The sequence below is a fragment of the Monodelphis domestica genome, chromosome 1, assembly GCF_027887165.1.
Source record: "Monodelphis domestica isolate mMonDom1 chromosome 1, mMonDom1.pri, whole genome shotgun sequence".
Lineage (NCBI taxonomy): Eukaryota > Metazoa > Chordata > Mammalia > Didelphimorphia > Didelphidae > Monodelphis > Monodelphis domestica.
This window is the reverse complement of record NC_077227.1, coordinates 48,524,016-48,542,214: the sequence shown is the minus strand read 5'-3', so window position 1 is coordinate 48,542,214 and position 18,199 is coordinate 48,524,016. Positions and strand designations below refer to the sequence as shown.

Here is an 18,199-nt window from a genome sequence, read left to right as displayed (position 1 = left end):
TTATAATTTAAAATGTAAAATATTTTAATTAAAATATTAAATTAAAATAATAAAAGGGAAGTCAATGGAGACTGGAAGGAATAAAGATGCTCTCCCCCCTTCAGCACACAAATCCAAGTTCCTTGTAATTTTCACTTTCTCCCCACTCTTCACCATCACATATTGAGAAACAACAAGCTGTTCTGTAGAAGCCAAGTCGGCAGGATGACTCTAGAGTATCAATTCTCTCCAATAGAGTCTGGGACCCAGAAATGAGAGTAAACTGAAATCAGAGGCTATGTCACAAGACAAAGGGTAGCCTGGGCATCAAGGTCAAGGTAAAGGGAAACTGAAGTTTACCGACAAAGTCAGGAGGGGAAAGAACCTTAAGGATTGGAGCCATCCTTTCCCTCTCCAGGCTTGCACAAAAAGCCGTCAGGAGCAATAGGGACCTGTTCTCCTCCAAGGAAACTTTGGTATCCCCAGCCAAGCAGCCTGTTCTATAAGTCTTATGGGAAACTTTCATCACTTTTTGGAAGTCCTTAGCACCTCTAACATGAATCCCTCATGCTGCAGCTGTAGCTCTTTTTGTCTGGGATGGGGGGATGGGGGGTGGGGGTGGGAGGAGTTAATTTCAGAAGAATGGCTATGGTGGGCCAGCAGAATTTGGGATTATGGCTAACTACGGTTGGGCAACCCTCAAGGAGAATATTACTGGCTATTCAGAAATCTTCTGAGGCTTTCCTGGCTCCAAGCCAAGCCCCTTTAGGCAAGCAGGGGATAAAATGACTGGGTAACGTAGCTGTCTGGGGAGGGGAGCACTAAAGAGCTGAACTTTGCCTTTAAGTTTGCATGGTTGCCTCCAGGCGGGCTCTGGGGGGAGTTCCGAGCACCGGGATCAGGAGCAGCTGCAGCTGGAGGGTGATCTGGCCCGGGCCTCCCACTGGAGGTACTAGTTCATCCCACAGGGTGGGAGTGGAGGTGGGGGTCACAGATTGGTGGAGGCTGAATCTGAATCAAGCTTTGTAAGCAGCCCACTGCTGTCCAGGAAACTTTCTCCTGCAGAAGTGAATTCAGGTAAGAGTCTGCCTCAGTGGGTTTGGAAGGGAATGGGGAAAGGGAAGAAGAAAAGAGAAAAGAAAAGGAGGAGAGACAGTTAATGGAAAAAAGAGATGGGGATTGGATATACTGGGCATTTAAGATTCAAGGACCATTTTTGACTAGGTCAGTTAGGTTAGGGTAAAAATCACCAAGAGTGCAGGGAGTCAGGAAAAGTTATGGAGACTTTTGGGCTGGTGTGAGCAGAGTTTATCTACCTTAGGTGTAAGAGACACAAAAGGGGAGACAGGGAGGAAGGGGGATGAGAAGAGAGAAAAGAGATCAGGAGACAGGAAAAAAAGAGAAAAGAAAGGAGAAAGCAAAGAGTTAGAAGGGAAAGAGAAGTTAAGAAAGAGGCAGAAAGAAAAAAGGAGAAAGAAAAGTCAGGGAAAGAGATAAAAAAGAGGAGAAAGAAAAAGAATTAGAAGTGGAGAAAGAGAAGAGATAGAAAGGAAAGGAGAGAAAAGAAAGAAGAGAGAAAAGGGAAGAGAAAAAAGATGATATCGGAGAGAAGATAGAAAAGAAAGAGTTAGAAGAGACAAGAAAAAGGAAAAAGAAATGAGAGAAGAGAAAGTGAAGCAAGATTCCATTTCTGCATTCTAGCTAGACAAGGTGTAAAGAGAAATTCAGAGGTTCAGTATAATAGAAAGAGTTCAGGAAATCAAGAGTCTTGGAATTAAAGAATCTTTCTTTTTCTGTAAAATGCTAGGATTGGATTCACTGGTCTTTTAAGATCCTTCCAAACTAGAAAGCTATGAATCTATATTAAATTCACCTTTTTGATTAGCTTAATTGCATCCTTATTATGTGGCATGTGGAAGGTGTTATAGGTAAGTGATGGTAGTATCAGGGGCTGTCAAGCAGCTTTGTTGAGTTACTTTTGAGGGGTGGGGGTAGGAGTGGAGAGAATTTCTAATGGAAAGAATGTTAACCTAAGAGTCAAAGATTTAGGTTCTGTGTGTGACCTAGAGAGAGCCATAACCTCTGTGAGACTTGGTTATAAGAAATTGGATGATGTAGACTTTTCCTTATCTTCACCATTGTTTAGCATTTTTACCAGAATAGATTTTGAGCTGACTCACTCTGTGAGTTGACTACTCTCTACCAAACCCATTCCTGCCTGATGATAGCAAAATATATGCTATACACATGTATGTTGCGTGCATATATGTAATATATATGCAGAAGTATATTTATTTGTATATGTGTATATTATACATGTGTAGTAAATTTTATATAGAATTTTAGGATCTGAGAGCTGGAAAGAATCTTTCAGATCTATCTTCTTGATCAACTTGCCAGTCTCCTCTAAGGAAGTAGGAATGGGGAATCCATGTATTCCATGGGATAAGTAGCCGTTAGTCTATTATGGATCATAGATTTTGTACTAGAAGGGATCTTAGATCACCTAGACCAATCCTTCATTTTACAGATAACAAGCCTGAGCTGGAAGAGCTAATGTTATTTGCCTAAGGTTTCACAGTTGGCAAATTGCAGAGGTGGGACACAAACCCAGGTCTTCTGACCACAGATGCAGCATCTTTCCATTGAACCACTCATCCAATGACTCCCAATACCTCTTGACAACCAACTCATTTTTTAACTACCCCCACACGTTAACAAACATGTCTCCTCCTTGTCACCTATTCCAGCCATTAAAAAAAGAAAAGGAGACAATCCTTATAGTAAATATGCAGTCAAGCAAAATTAATCCCCAAATTAGCCATTCCCAAAAATCAGTGCCTCATTTTGCATGTTGAACCTATCATCTCTATCAAGAAATGGGCATCATGTTTTAGTCTTTGTTTAGTCTTTAGGAATTGTAATTGGCCATTGCATTGAACAGAATCCTTGACTTTCTCAATTCTTTGTCTTTAGAATGTTAGTATATAAATTATTCTACTGGTTTTGTTCTCGTCACTCTGCATAGGTTCATACAAGTTTTCCCAAGATTCTCCCAAACTGTCCTTTTCATCATTTCTTATAGTAGAATAGGATTTCATTGCATTCATATGCTTTAATTTGGTTGCTTACTTACTTCCCAGGCTTTGCTATTACAAAAAGGAGCTGCTATAAATATTTTTATGCAGATGGGTCCTATTTCTTTTTTAAGGATCTTTTTGGGATCTCTGGGTTCAAAGTGTATCATAATTCCATTTTTCAACATCTACTTGTTAAGCATTTCTTGCTTAGACTGAAACATGATCTATCTCCTTACAACTTCTTCCCACCGATTCTAATTTCTACCCTCTCCTACATGATGTTTGCCAGTATCTAAAAAGGATTTCGATTTTGTCCATGTAGGGAGTTCCTACACCAATGCAAAATTCAATACCTCTGTAGAGAATTTCATGAATTGTGTCCAAAGTTATCATTTGATGGACCACTCTACATTTGAACTTTGTTAGGCTGGGGCTTTGATGACTGATTCCCAACCAATTTCAAAGGTTTTTTCAAGTTAGGAGGACCTTCCAGAGCTCCTGTTTCAGTGGCATAGATCTTGAGTGCTCAGAATCATCTCTAATCCAGAATGCGGAAATGGAGTAAGATATTAATGGAAATTCCATATGACAGCCTTTTAAATAGATTCAAATCAGTTCATTGAATTGTACAGTTTACAATTGTTCAACCAGCTGCAAATCTTATCTATCTGTACTATCATACGTGACAGTTCTCCACAATTCTCTAGCTTGATCTTAAGGATGTCATGAGAAAACTTGTTGAATTCTTTGGCGAAATTAAGATGCACTATACCTGACATTCTCTAGAATCACCAGTTTATTATTTCAAGAACTCAAAGATGTGTGATTTTATTGCTATAACTAATCCTTTAACAGAATTAAATCACAGCCTCTTTATGACTTAGTAAATTTTTGAGAGTTGTTGGATCTGAAGACTTCATTACATGGCTCGCTGTAACTGAGAGAAAAGGAAATAAATTAGGTTTATCATAGTTTCTTCTTAGTGAATCTATACTGGCTCCTAATGATCATTGCTTTCTTTTCTTTTCTTTAAAATGTTACCTTCTATCTTAGAATCAATATTGTGTATTGGTTCCAGGGCAGAAGAGCAATAAGGGTAGGCAATGGAGATTCTGTGACTTGCCCAGGATCACACAGCCAGGAAGTGGCCAAGGTCAGATTTGAACCCAGGACTTCTGTCTCCAGGACTGGCTTTCAATCCACTGGACCACTTGGCTCCACTCCTTCTAATCTGCGCTCCCCTCCACCCCCAGCCCTGATGTCTTCCTTGTCTTATCCTTTTGTGAGTGTGTTCTGTGTATGAATCTTTAGGAGTTCAGGGAGCTAATCCCACAGCAAAGAATGTGTTCTGATTAGAGTTCCATACTGGCCTTATGTCTTTATCCAGAACTGCAGAAGTGATTGACCTGAGGACCTGAGGTATTGACATAATCAATGACTATCAGTCTGAGATACAACGATATCTACCAATTGGAATGCCTGCCCTGGAATTGATACACTCTGAAGGAACTCCATTGTTTTCCTTAAGGAAGTAACTATTGCAGATGCCATAGGTCCCCCACAGGAGCATTCACATCTCTGGCATAGTAGGATATAATTTACCTGGCCTTGGAGAAGTGGCCTCTTACTAGCTCCTCATCTATCTTGGTCTTCCAGACCTTCTTTATGGCTTCTATTCTATTCTTTCCCATATGGAGGACATTTTCATTGATGGAGAGGTATTCTGCCTTTTCTCTGTTATCTATTGACATCACTATTCCACGGATCCCAAATATTTCTTTTTCTTGGTCAAAGCTTAGCTCAGATAGGTACCACTCTATAAAAGTTCTTCCCTGATTCCCTACACCCCAGCTGTTAGTCTTCTCCCCATTACTGAAATTATCTGACATTTTATATTTACTTATCTATGTTTATATTGTATTCTCTCAGAAATAATAATAATATACTTAAATGTTTGCAAAGCACTTTACACTTACTATCTCATTTGATCCTCTCATGATAACCCTGTGAGGTAGGTGTTATTATTATCATCCCTATTTTATAAATGAGGAAACTGAAGCAGTTAAGTGTCTTATCCAGGGTCACACAGCTAGGCAGTATCGGAGACTGGATTTGAACTCAGGTCTTCCTGACTACAAATCTAGCCCTCTATCCACTATTCTGCTTCAGTAGAATATGATTGAAAATATCTTTGAGAACAAGGACTATTTCATTTTAGACTTTTTATTCCTATCACCTAGCACAATGTCTTATTAAAAATTGTATACTAAAAGCTTGTTGAATTTAATTATTCATCTTCCTCTGCATATATCTTTTAAAAGTCCTCTTGGCCATCCTTAGCATTTTTTCCCAAATCTCAGATCTTTCTGGATTTTGTTCTTTCTGATATTATTCTGTCAACATGGAATCTAGAAACCCCAAACTTATAGCCTAGTAAGATCTGATGAACCCCAAGTTTTAGAACTAGCTTATAAGTTGGAGACCCCAAAGCTTGTCCCTGTTCCCATGAGAATCTGCTCTGAAGGGAATCCCAGGCTAGCAGTTTCAGACTGAATAATGGACCTGGAGATAAAAGACAAAACATTTGGGGGTGGAGGCTAAGCTGTCTCAAGCCTCTCCCAATCTATCATACCCTCGGAACTTGGGACCTTCTGGCCCTACTGCTACTAAGAGTCATTTGGCTTGGGCTTGGCCCCACCTGACTGGGATTGTCTTTTACCTCAGGGTCCATTATTCAGTCTGAAACTGCAATCCTGAGATTCCCTTCAGAGTGGATTCTTACCAGAACAGGGAACAAGGACAAGCTTTGGGGTCTCCAACTTACAAGCTAGTCCTAAAACTTGGGGTTCATCAGATCCCACTAGGCTACAAGTTTGGGGTTTCTAGATTCCATGTTGACATTCTTATGGCATAGAATAACACTCTTGTATTGCTCCTTGGCTATATGCCCCACTTTTGATATTTTACAAATCCGAACTCATTAGAGAGTTCCCTATGCAACCACCTTGTTTCCTTTAGATTTTGCCTCCCTTCTTTTCAGCATCACAGATCTAGGGCTAGAAAAGCTCTTAGAGGTCATCAAGTTTGGCCTCTTCATTTTATAGATTAGGGAACTGAAGCCAAAGAAGAGAAACTGCTTTCCCAAGGGCATTCAAGGGTGAGAATTGAATCTATGCCCTTTAACTTCAGATTCATCACTTTCTAACTCATTTCAATGGATAGCAACTGTATGCCCAGAAGTCCTGATTCCATGAATAATGAATCCCATAAAGGAGTCACATGTATTTATAATTATGAAAAATATGGTAATTGGCCCTAATTCAAGGGAAATAGGCATTGTAAATCCAAATAATATGACCACTTTGAGGGATTCATTATTTGCTTTAATTGGAATCTACTTGTAATCAGAATTTCATTCTTAAGAAAACAACCACTAAGACAAAAAACCCTCACCTTCTGTCTTAGAATCAATTCTTTGTATTGCTTCTAAGGCTGAGAATGGTAAGGACTAGGCTCTGGAGGTTGCCCCCAGGGTCACACAACTAGGAAGTTTCTGAGGTAGGATCTGAATCCTGGACCTTCTGGTTCCACACCTAACTATCTGCTGAGCCACTTAGTTGCTTCTTTCTTAAGAGCTTCGTATTCTCCCCAAACTTTACCTTTAAGAGTTTCTAGTTGTAGGATTCTCTCTCTGTCTCTGCCTTTTCCTCTCTGTCTCTGTCATCTATTTTTATCCATCTCTAATCAGTCTAATCTCTGGCTTCCTATCAATCTAGCCTCTGTCTCTCTCTGTCTATCTCTGTCTCTGGCTGTCTCTGTCTCTCTCTCTGTCTCTCTCTCTGTCTGTCTGTCTCCATCTACCTACCTGTCTCTAGAAGTTGGAAATCTGCTTTCCCAAACTCTTGGATCCATGTCAGACTAAGCTTGACATTCTCTTCCTTTCTTCTCATGAATTACAAGACGATCTAGTCACTTTCTCCAGATTTCCAGTACTTTGCCAGCACCTACAGGATCCTGGTCTAGACCAATCCATGGAAGTTGTAAATAGAGTCCACATGGCCACCAGGGTCATTAAGGAGACTGCAAGAAGATAAAAAGTAGGAATCAAAGTCCAGCCTGTCTAGGGTCATTAAGATGGGAAAGTGGAGAGAATTAGCAGCATTGGAAACAACAAACAAAACCAGTTTGGTTGCCTTGGGAAAACCATTGTTGTCCTGGTGGGATTCCATAATACTCCCAGTGTGGCCATGTAGGGAATTGCTTACTTGGGAGTCTCCTCCCCTATGCTTGCTTTTAGTAGCACTTGTCTATGTCCTTTGGTGTCATCTATGAATATCTAGGTTGGCTCGTTTGGGGGCAATATACCACTTTGGTCGCTATTAAGCCCGATAAAGTTGTCATCAAGACAAAAGAATTGGGTTGTTTGACTTTAGAACAATGAGATTCTTAGCAGAATGCAATTCAACCAACATTTCTTAAATACTTACTGGGTGTGTTAGGGATGACCACCAAGGAGCACATAGAGACCATGCAATTCAGGCAAGGGGAAGTCTTTATTACTAGCTTGCTAGGGGAAACTCAGCAAAGAGTTCTGGGGAAGCCTAGCCAGAGTGGTTTATATTGGTTAAAGCAGTCACAGTTAAGTTACTTGATGGGAGACACCTGGAACATTCTGGTAGTTAATGATCTTGGTTAGGTTGGCAGATAGACATAACAGGTGGGCAATGTTGGACAGACAAGAAAGGACATGAAAGGTGGGTGACTATTGGCATACCCAGGAGCCCTGTAGTTCTGGGGCTTTGCACGGAACGTTCTGTTGTCCCATACAGAATGAGGGTCGGTTGATTGTTTACTACCTAACAGGTGCAAGTCATCATCACTTCAAGAGTAATTCATATTTATCCACTCTTTGAAAATGTGTAAAGAGCTATTCATTGTCTATTTTGATCTTCATGACGTAGATATAGAAATATAGACCCATATGGATAAATCATTTATATTTAGGAGAAGCTACCTATGAGAGATTCACAATTTCATATACAATCCCAATTTTCTTATCTTCTTTGTATATGGAAACTTCCATATTTATTGATAATAATCGGAATAATATCTGTAGTCTTTAAAGGTTTGCAAAACACTTTACATTGATTATATTTAATATATCAATATTAATATTAATAAATTAAATAGTGAATATATGAATTCCCACATCAACTTTCTGAGGAAGGTTCTATTATTACCCCAGTTTTACAAATGAGGACAGGGAGACCAAGTGATTTGAAGTGACTTACCCAGGGTCACATAGCTAGTAAATGAGAGAGGATTTGAACTCAAGTCTTCTTTACTCCAAATTAATCTCTATAATTAGAAATCTTGAACCCTTGGACTCCATCTCTCAGAATTCTTTTCTTGTCTCAAGGATCCTTTTTCCTTTGTATATAAATTTGTGGCTCCTCCCTTTGGCTCTCTTTTTCCTGTGTTTGAGGCTGGGAAGGTGGTTTTTCTTTACTGAGGCTTTTTTCTTCCCTTGCTTCAAATTTATTATTAATAAATCTCATAAATATAATACTTGGAGTATTGGATATTAATTTTAAAATCTACACTCCATTTTGTCACATAGTTCCCTGGAGATGCTGAAATTTTTCTTGTTCAGAATCTTAAAAATTCACACACACACAGAAAAGATACACCTATGTGGACATAAACAAACACAGGCCTACTAGGTCTTAGTGATATCTCCTTTTATTTTTTATTTCATTTTATTTTAAACCCTTACATTCTGTCTTAGAATTAATACAAATATTAGTTCCGAGGCAGAAGAGTGGTATGGGCTCGACAATTAGGATTGAGTTGCCCAGGATCTCACAGCTAGGAATCTGAGGTCACATTTGAACCCAGGTCCTTCTGACTCTTATGTCTGGCATTCTTTATCTACTGAGTCACCTAAGTGCTCTCTTCTCTAGTTAAAAAAAAAATCCCCCTTAGTACCTCTTGGAAATCTGAGAATCTCTCCATAATGACAAAAGGCATAGATCCACCCACGGATAAATCTCATCTGCAATAATGGGAGAAGGGAAGACAATTGAGGCCCTGAAGTATTTTTTTCAACTCTCTTCCCTGTTATCTTCAGTGGAAAATTCCTGGACCCTTTGTACCCTATGGCTTTTTCCACACCAAATCCGTGGTCCTCTGGGGGTCCTCCTGCCCCAGTGAAGCCTGATGAGGAAGTAGATACAGCCTTGAATCTGCAGTCACTGCCTATGTGATTCTTCTCTGCACCTCAGTTTTCTTAATTATCAAATGGGGGAGTTGGACTAGAAAGTTGGTTGAGAGGAGGATTCCTTCCACTTAGAAATCCACAGAATGTCTCTGGGCTTTTTGTCTCCTTCACTTTCAGATGTCAGTTTCAGTTCTCCATCCCACCAGCAAGGGAACTGCCAAATATTCCCTTCCCAGTCTTCCTGAGATTTACTCTCTTGCTAGAAGCTCTTTGTTTAGGAATCATAATCCAGGGCCCAGAAAGCCAAATCCTTCTTTGTCGTGCCATTTAATGGCCCCACTATTCAGGCCCCACATTCCTTCTCTCTTCTGGATAATTAGGCACAAGAAGAAAAGCACTGACTCTGGAGTTAGGGCACCTAAGAGAAAATCCTTGCCTGGTCATTTATTTAGCTTGGATGCCTTCTTTGAATCAACTGATTTCTGGGCCTTAGTCCTCTTTCACCTGTAAAACAAAGATACTAGACTAGACCAGATCTAAAGGTCTCTTCTAACTCTAAATCTATGATTCATAATCATGACCACCTGCCCCTATTTTACAGACAGGGTGAATGAGGCTCAGAGAAATTAAGTGAGTTTTACAAGGGTAAGTGGGTAGTATAGAGCAATTAGATGGCTCAGGGGATGGATAGAGCTTGCACACATACAATCAGGAAGGACTGAGTATTAATCCATTTTCAAACATTTACAAGCTGTGTGATCCTGGGCAAGTCACCCTGTTTGCCTCAGTTTCCTCATCTATAAAATAATCTGGAAAAGGAAATGGCAAACCATTTCATTATCTTTGCCCTCCCCAAACCCAACACACAACAAAAACAAAAAACCAACAACCCCAACCAAAATTTCTTCCTTCCTTTCTTCCTCCCTTCCTCCTTCCCTTCCTTCCTTCCTTCCTTCCTTCCTTCCTTCCTTCCTTGCTTCCTCCTTTCCTCCCTTCCTCCCTTCCTTCCTTCCTTCCTTCCTTCCTTCCTTCCTTCCTTCCTTCCTTCCTTCCTTCCTTCCTTCCTTCCTTCCTTCCTTCCTTCCTTCCTTCCTTCCTTCCTTCCTTCCTTCCTTCCTTCCTTCCTTCCTTCCTTCCTCCCTCCCTCCCTCCTTTCCTTCCTTCCTCGCTTCCTCCTTTTCTCCTTTCCTCCCTTCCTTTCTCCCTCCCTTCCTTCCTTCTTTCCTCCCTTCCTTCCTTCCTTCCTTCCTTCCTTCCTTCCTTCCTTCCTTCCTTCCTTCCTTCCTTCCTTCCTTCCTCCCTTCCTTCCTTCTTTCCTTCCTTTCTTCATTCCTTCCTTCCTTCCTCCCTCCTTTCCTTCCTTCCTTGCTTCCTTCCTTCCTTCCTTCCTTCCTTCCTTCCTTCCTTCCTTCCTTCCTTCCTTCCTTCCTTCCTTCCTTCCTTCCTTCCTTCCTTCCTTCTTTTTTGTCTTAGTAAGAACTCTTAAGACAGAAGGCAAACAGAGTTGAATGATTTGTCCTTGGTCTGAGGCTAGATTGGAACTCAAGTCCTCTTGACTCCAATTTTGGTGCTCTAACCACTATGGAACCTAACTGTCTGGAGCTAATTGTTTCTAAGGGCTCATTGTTAAGAGGAAGCACAATGGTGACACAATGGGCTCTTGCACTTTAGGATGCACCCATCGTCTGAGGGTGACAGCAGCCTTCTAGGCAAGGGGGCCAGAGGGAATCTAGACTCACAGGAACCCTTAGGAACCCGTGCAAATAATCTGCCTTCCCCAAGTCAGGATACTATGATAGAGGGATGTAAGGACAGAAGTGGGAGAACAGTGAGGGCTGGGGTGGCCAGGAAAGGTTTCCAGGAGTAGGAAGTATCTGACAGTAACTAGGTTATTGTCACAGGACCTGGTAATCAGCTAGCATCTGATTAAACTAATCCTTTGCTAAAGAGTTAAGCTGATAACTTCTCTCTAAGTGGCCAGAAAGCCTAAGAGATTGCCTGGAACAAAGCTCCATTGAGCTCTGGGGGCCTTTCAGACCCTGGGATTGGCATTCAGGGGCTTAAGAGCCTTCCAGTGCCCCTTGTAGTACATGGTTAGGTGGCCCCATACCCAGACTATGGGCAGGACTTGGGACTGTTTGATGGGTTTCCCTACAATTATTCTAAGTGAACTATCTTAGTGAACTTAGAGGCAGGTGTGATAGAGGGGAAATAGCATTGACACATATGTCTGAGGACCTGTGTTCAAATTCTGCCTCAGTTGCCAACTATCTGTGTAGTCGTGCCCAGCACATTGAAGCATTCAGGGTTTGGGTTTCCTCATTTGTAAAATAAGTATGTCATACTAGATGGTCTCAGCAATCTCTTATTTTTTAACCCTTACCCTTCAGTCTTATAATCAATACTATGTATTGGTTCCAAGACAGAAGAGCAGTAAGGGCTAAGCAACTGGGATTAAGTGACTTTCCCAGGGTCTCACAGCTAGGAAGTGCCTGAGGTCCAGGACCTCCTGTCTCTAGTCCTGGCTCTGTCCACTGAACCATCTAGCTGTTCCTTACAATCTCTTCTAAGGCTCTGTAGGATTCTGAGGGTAGAATCTGAGGCAAGCACGGTCACTTTCCCCTCAGTTTTTTCATCTGTAAAATGGAATTTGGATTAGATCAGGGCTTCATTAGTTTTTAATATCTTTAAAACTATTTTCAGTATAAATATTGATTTCTTTTGTAAGTATTTTATTTTTATTTTCTTTTATTTCTTTTCTTTATTATTTTATTTGTAAGTATTTTATTTCATACACTTAAAACATTCTGAGGAGTGGACCTTTAGGCTTCACTAGACTGCCAAAGGGATCCACGTTACAAAAATTGACAAACAGACCCCTGGATCTCCAGGTTTCCTTCTCTATCTAGAAGGAGGATCCTGCTTGCACTACACTTTTCCCATTTGTAAATCAGAAAAATGATCTCCGAGACTCTTTCCAGCCCTAATATTCTCTGAGTTTATATTCTACTCTGGATTGAAGTTTCCACCCACAACCAGGAACCAGGATGGGGTCTTCCCTCAGCCCCCAGATGCCCCATTCACTCTTTCCCTGATGCTAAACCAGCTAGAAGCCAGTCATTCCTCTCAGCCCAGCATATCCCCCCTCTGAGAAGGGGAACTGGCATCTGCTCAGGCCCTACCTCCTCCTCAAAGGACCTTGTGTGCTGCTTTTGAGGCTGGCCACACCTCCTGCAGGTTGGATGAAAGGACCGCTGTGTCTGGGGAGAGCTGGGAAGGGAGGGAGAAAGAGATAGCATTCCACTGACCTGGAACCATCACCTGATGGAGGGGAGGGGAGGAGGGAATAGACAGGAAGAGACATGGAAACAGGAGTTTCTCCCAGGAGAGGGAAATAGTGTGGGTGGAGTGGGGGCAGGATCCCCTTCTGAGTGGGGTGGTGGATGCCAGTTCTAGACCTTGGAGAAGGATAAAGACTGAGAATCACAACTTGTCAGAGATGGCAGGATCTTTACAGATCATTTTTTAGAAGAAGAAATTAAATATCAGCCCAGGGAAGTCAAGGCAGAGGGCATGTTAGACCCTGACCCTCAGTCTCCTCTGAAAAATGGAGATGACAGGAGGTCTGAAGCTCAAAAACCACTTTAGACATCATGGGTTTGAATGCCCTTATTTTAAAGATGAACAAACTGAGGCAGACGGGAAAACTTGCCCAAGGTAGAGAGTGTGGTAGAACCGCGATTTGAATCTAGGGCTTCCAAACTTAAACACCCTTCTATTACAGTATCTGTGTCATCTTCCTTAGCTCCTTTATCTCCATGTGGCATCTGTTCCCTCCTCTCCCCTTGGTCACCTGCTCTAGCCCCCTTCTTCCTTACCACCCCAAATCTGAAGCAAACAAGGATTCTCTAGCCTACTCCCCAGTAAAAATCTCCCTCTCCCAGTACCTTCTGTAGGCTGTCCCCAAAGTCTTCATGCATTTTGAAGCCTGAATATCTTAAGACTACAGTTTTTTGGGACACCCCATGTATGCCAAGCCTGAACTTTCCTTGGGTAATGAAAGTGTCCTTCTTGTCCTCTCTGAAGTCTCCTGGATGCCACAACCTCTTCCCCCCAGACATCTCCACTCTCAAGGAAACTAGGACTCCACTTCTGTTTTGTAACCCCCCCTCTCCTCCCCATTCATGTAGGTTCCTAATCTTGCTAGGGACCAGACTACTCAAGGGGTTCCTCCCCTCTCTCTTCCCTCTTTAAAAAATGTTTTTCCATCCATTAGAACATAAATTCCTTAAAAGCTGAGGTTTTGAACTATCTTGCTTGTTTCACTAAGTGCTTAGCATAATACTGGATATATTATAGATACTTAATAAATGTTCATTCCCTCTTACTTCCTCCTTTTATCTATCTATCTATCTATCTATCTATCTATCTATCTATCTATGTCTGTCTGTCTGTCTGTCTATCCGTCCGTCCATCCCTCTCTCTCTCCATCCATCCATCCATCCATCCATCTATCATCTATCTTTCAGTCTATTTGTCTCTCCAAAAATAAGGGATCTAGGTCTCACTAGGAGAGGAAAGGTTTTGGATAGAGGAGATATTTCTGTCCCTTTTGCCATCTCTGCTTCAGAGTAAAGCCTAAGCTCTGGTGCCTGACATCCTCCACTGGGCTATTTTGGCCATAGAACTCAATGCCCAGTGAGCAGTAGGAACTTGCTGTTGGAAAGAATAGTTTTAGGGTCATGATGGATCCTAGATGCCATCTAGTACACCCCTATACCCACCCACCCCTACATTTTTTTAAACCCTTACCTTCCATCTTAGAGCCAATACTGTGTATTAGCTCCAACGCAGAAGAGTGGTAAGGGCTAGGCAATGGGGGTTAAGTGACTTGCCCAGGGTCACACAGCTAGGAAGTGTCTGAGGCCAGATTTGAACCTAGGACCTCCCATCTCTAGACCTGGTTCTCAATCCACTGAACTACTCAGCTGCGCCCCCCCCCCCTACATTTTTTAACATACTTTTTAAAGAAGAGAGAATTGAGGGCCAGAGAGTGAAATCCATTATCCCAGGCCAGTCAATTCAGTACTAAGTCACAACCCCAAATCTGCTGACTACAAATCCAATAGTCTTTTTGCTGCTTCTTGAAGAAGACAACTGTCTGTGCTTTGGGAGCAGAGGTAGAATAGGAGATGCCCTTAGACACATGACTAGACCTTACTTTATGTTATACCTTGATTGCTTTGGGATGGGGGCAGTGTTTTTCCAGAGACTGTACCAGGGGAAGCCTGTTGTGTGTTGGAAGGTGGGAAGACCTTGTCCAGTGCTCATTTTCTTTCTTTCTTTCTTTTTTAAAATTAAACCCTTACCTTCCATCTTGGAGTCAATACTGTGTATTGGCTCCAAGGCAGAAGAGTGGTAAGGGCTAGGCAATGGGGGTCAAGTGACTTGCCCAGGGTCACACAGCTAGGAAGTGTCTGAGGCCAGATTTCAGTGCTCATTTTCTTGAGAAGAAGGGCCAGTAAAGTTCAGAGCTTCAGTATGCTTTGCCCCATTCTGGGGAAGGCAGAGAGGCTTTCTGAAGATACTTACCTACCCTCCAACCTTCTTCTCTTTAGAGTATAGAGCCAGAGTTGAAAGGAACCATAAAGGTCATCTTTTTAACCCTTCCAATATCCAAAGGGCCCAGCCACAATTCTGAAGTCTAAGTCCAAAGCCAAATTGAATTGAATTAAATCTTCAAAATCCACCGGGCCCAGAGCATCCTGATGTTTATCATCTTTATTAAATGCCACTAGGTTGCCGAGGCTTCCCTCTCCCTGGGCCCTCCCCTCGGCCTCCTGTAAAATTCATCTGAGTAAGACAGCAACTGGTTCGCCTCTCCACCCCCAAGGAGTGATGGATGGTGACAAATGAAGTAGGGAAGGGGGCTTATTGAGGCTATCAATCTGGAGTCAGTCCAGGGGGGCCCTCCCTTGATCTAAGCTAGAGGAGGGGCTTCTCCTCAGAGGTTAGACCCAGTGCTAAATGGATTGGGTTTCAGGCAAATGGCTGGGGGAAGACTTTCCATTTAGATTGAGACAAGGATCCCTCTGTTTTCAGTGGGGGCCTAGGGCTCCCTAGGGGGAAAGGGCACTCTGTGGTGGGAGAGCTTCTTCATCATTAAATTTCAGGGGTTAGGTAGGTAGCTGGGGAAGTCAGAGAAGAGAAAGAGTGGGGTGGGGAGGTAAGATAAGGCTTTCTAGAAGATATAGGACTTGAAAGATGGTTTGGATTTATATCAGAGAAGAATGGGGTGTGGAGGCTGGGGTGTCGTTATAGACAGAGACAGTTATATGAACCATTTCTGAAAATTGGAGCAATGAAAATGTAATTGGAGGGAAGGGATCATAGGACCACAGGTTTAGAACTAGAAGGAACTTCAGAGGCTATCTAAACCAATCTCTTCATTTTGCAGATAGGAAAACTGAGACCCAGGAAGGCTAAGAGTCTTGGATAATGAAGAGACGTATCTAGTTGCAAATAGAAGCTTTTGTTAGGGAGCCATGGGACAGGTTGGCTTGACCTGGATTATGAAGGACCTTAAATAGCAAACCATTGAAAATTCTTGAGCTAGGCAGTAATGTAATTAAGAGAATGTTTAGAAATTATTCTGATTTAATGCCAGTTTTTGCATGATGGATTAGAGATGGTAGGCTCCTAATGCTTGAATCAGAACCAGAAACCAGGAGCCCTATTGAAGAGTTTTATGATTAGGTCCCTGAACAGTCATTCATTTCACCTTCTGCCATATTAAGTTCTCCTCAGTCATCCCAGATGAGAAACACTTATGAGGACGAAAAATCCTAGTCCCACAGAATCTCAGCATCTCAGAACTCCAAATGACCTTTAAAGCCTCTATCACAACATGCAAGATTCTTGATGCAAGAATCCATGACAGGGAGTCATCTAGCCTCTCTTTGATCACTTTCAATGAAATCAGGACTTCAGTGCCTTTGGAAACAGTATATTCCTTTGTTGTTGTTGTTCAGTTATTTTCACTCCTGTCCAATTCTTTGTAATCCCACTTGGGGTTTTCTTGACAGAGATACTGACGTGGTCTAGCATTTCCTTCTCTAGCTCATTTACAGAAAAAAGAAACTGAGGCAAGCAGGCTAAGTGCCTTGTCCAGGATCAGCAGCTAGTAAGTGTCTGAGGCCAAATTTGAACTCAGGAAAATAAAGTCTTACTGACAGCAGGATTAGTTTTCTATCCACCTAGCTGCCCTCTATTCCTTTTTGGGGTAGCCTAAATTGTTAGGAAATTATATTAAGCAGAAATCTTTTCCTCCTATTCTGCTACAGGGTCCTTCTACCCCCATGTTCCTCATTAGATTTTTTCCCCTCTGGAGTTTTGACTGTTGGAACTATATAGAATAAAATAATAATCCTTCTTCTTCCTGGGCCTATGGTTAAACTTTGTCTAGAATATGTTGACAGACCTCCCTTATTCTGCATTGTACATCTATCTCCTTTACTTCCCTCAGTGAAAAAAAGGGGCTGGGGGTCCCCTGCACATTGAGTAAGGGTCTTAGTAAGCATCTGATAATAATGTCAGATGATACTTCTTGTGGATGGATAGCAGGGGATGTGCCTAAATAGGTCAGGACAGGCTGCACTGAGACCTCTCCGCTCTGGTTCATTTGCCCTCGTGATTATAGTCACATGTAAGATCGATGGATAGGATCAGAGGTCAGTCAGTGTCTAGGGTTAGGGGAAGTTCCTGACTGGAATTCAGAGCCATTTTGGGGAGAGGAGAAGGATGCAATTTGTATCCACAGTCAGAGAATGGACTGAACCTCCTTCTGTTTTCTGTGGCCAAGGAGTAGTTTTCTCAGAGGGTGTGTGTGTGTGTGTGTGTGTGTGTGTGTGTGTGTGTGTGTGTGTGTGTGTGTGTGTGTGTGTGTGTGTGTTCCCTAGCCCATATGAGTTTAGAGATTGCAGAGACCCTTATTTTACTAACTCTGTGCTGTTAGCAGGTGATTTTTAGAACCACAGTTGAAGTGACTTTCCTGGGTTTGACTTGGAATCTCTGTGGGCCAGATGGCATTTCTTTGCTGCAATCAGCACCAAATACATCTCTTGTACATGCTTGTCTGGTTCCTTTTTTCTCTCTGACCTATTTTTAGCTCTCTTTCAATTTTTTTTCCTCTTTGCCCTTTGTGGCTTTAGATAAAAATGGATTTTGCAGATTGGGCTGAGAGGGAAAGGCAGGTCTTGTTTTCCCAGTGGTTAAAATTCCTTGAGTTTAATCAACAGGAAAGAAAACTGCAGGAGGGAGAGAAGGAAGAAGCTCTATCCCTGGTTCTTCATGGTCTGAAGAACTGGGGCCCCAAGGAAAGAAGGGAGGGAAGGAAGTGCCAGGATAGACCCAGAGGATAAAGGCTTCTTTCCATCCAGGAATGAGGAATCCTTTAGAGTACCCCCCTTTTCTCAGTCAAGGAACATAGTGCTACTGGGGGGCACTACACCCCATGCCTGCTCATGAGTCCTACTGAGTTAGTCTAGCCAATGTCTCTGAAGATTCTTCCTTTCTAGGCCTTAATTTACTCATCTGTAAAAGGAAAGGGTTCTTCTCCATGACCTCTGAGATCCCTTCTAGTTCTCAGTTCTTATTTGAGGCATCTTCTTGAAGACTTATTACACTAGGTGCACAGGCCAGGGATGATGCCATGTTTGGAAGTTAGGGCTGTAGGTGGGTTCCTCATTACTACCACAGACATCCCCTTGTTCAGGGGGTCAGTCCCCTCTCCTATCTTTGGCCATCATGTTGTTGCTCTTATTAGAATGCTTTTTGCTGTTTTCTGTGCAAATATGATTCATTCTTTAAGGTTAACTCAACCACCACTTCCTCCAGGAAGGCTTCCAGTACCAAATCAGTC

At 42.1% G+C, this 18,199-nt stretch overlaps 1 protein-coding gene across 2 annotated transcripts in view; it reads left to right on the top strand.

Annotated features, from left to right (window-relative positions):
* Nucleotides 1–18,199, top strand: part of STRA6 (signaling receptor and transporter of retinol STRA6) — a 96,824-nt gene that overhangs the window by 9,536 nt on the left and 69,089 nt on the right. Inside the window, exon 1 of one of the 2 annotated variants that reach the window (XM_007478145.3) lies at nt 713–1,056. The exons of the other annotated variant lie outside the window; for it this stretch is intronic. The gene's annotated coding sequence lies outside the window, so the exon portion shown is untranslated. Of the gene's footprint in view, nt 1–712; nt 1,057–18,199 lie in introns of those variants that run through there. 2 annotated transcript variants of the gene reach the window in all.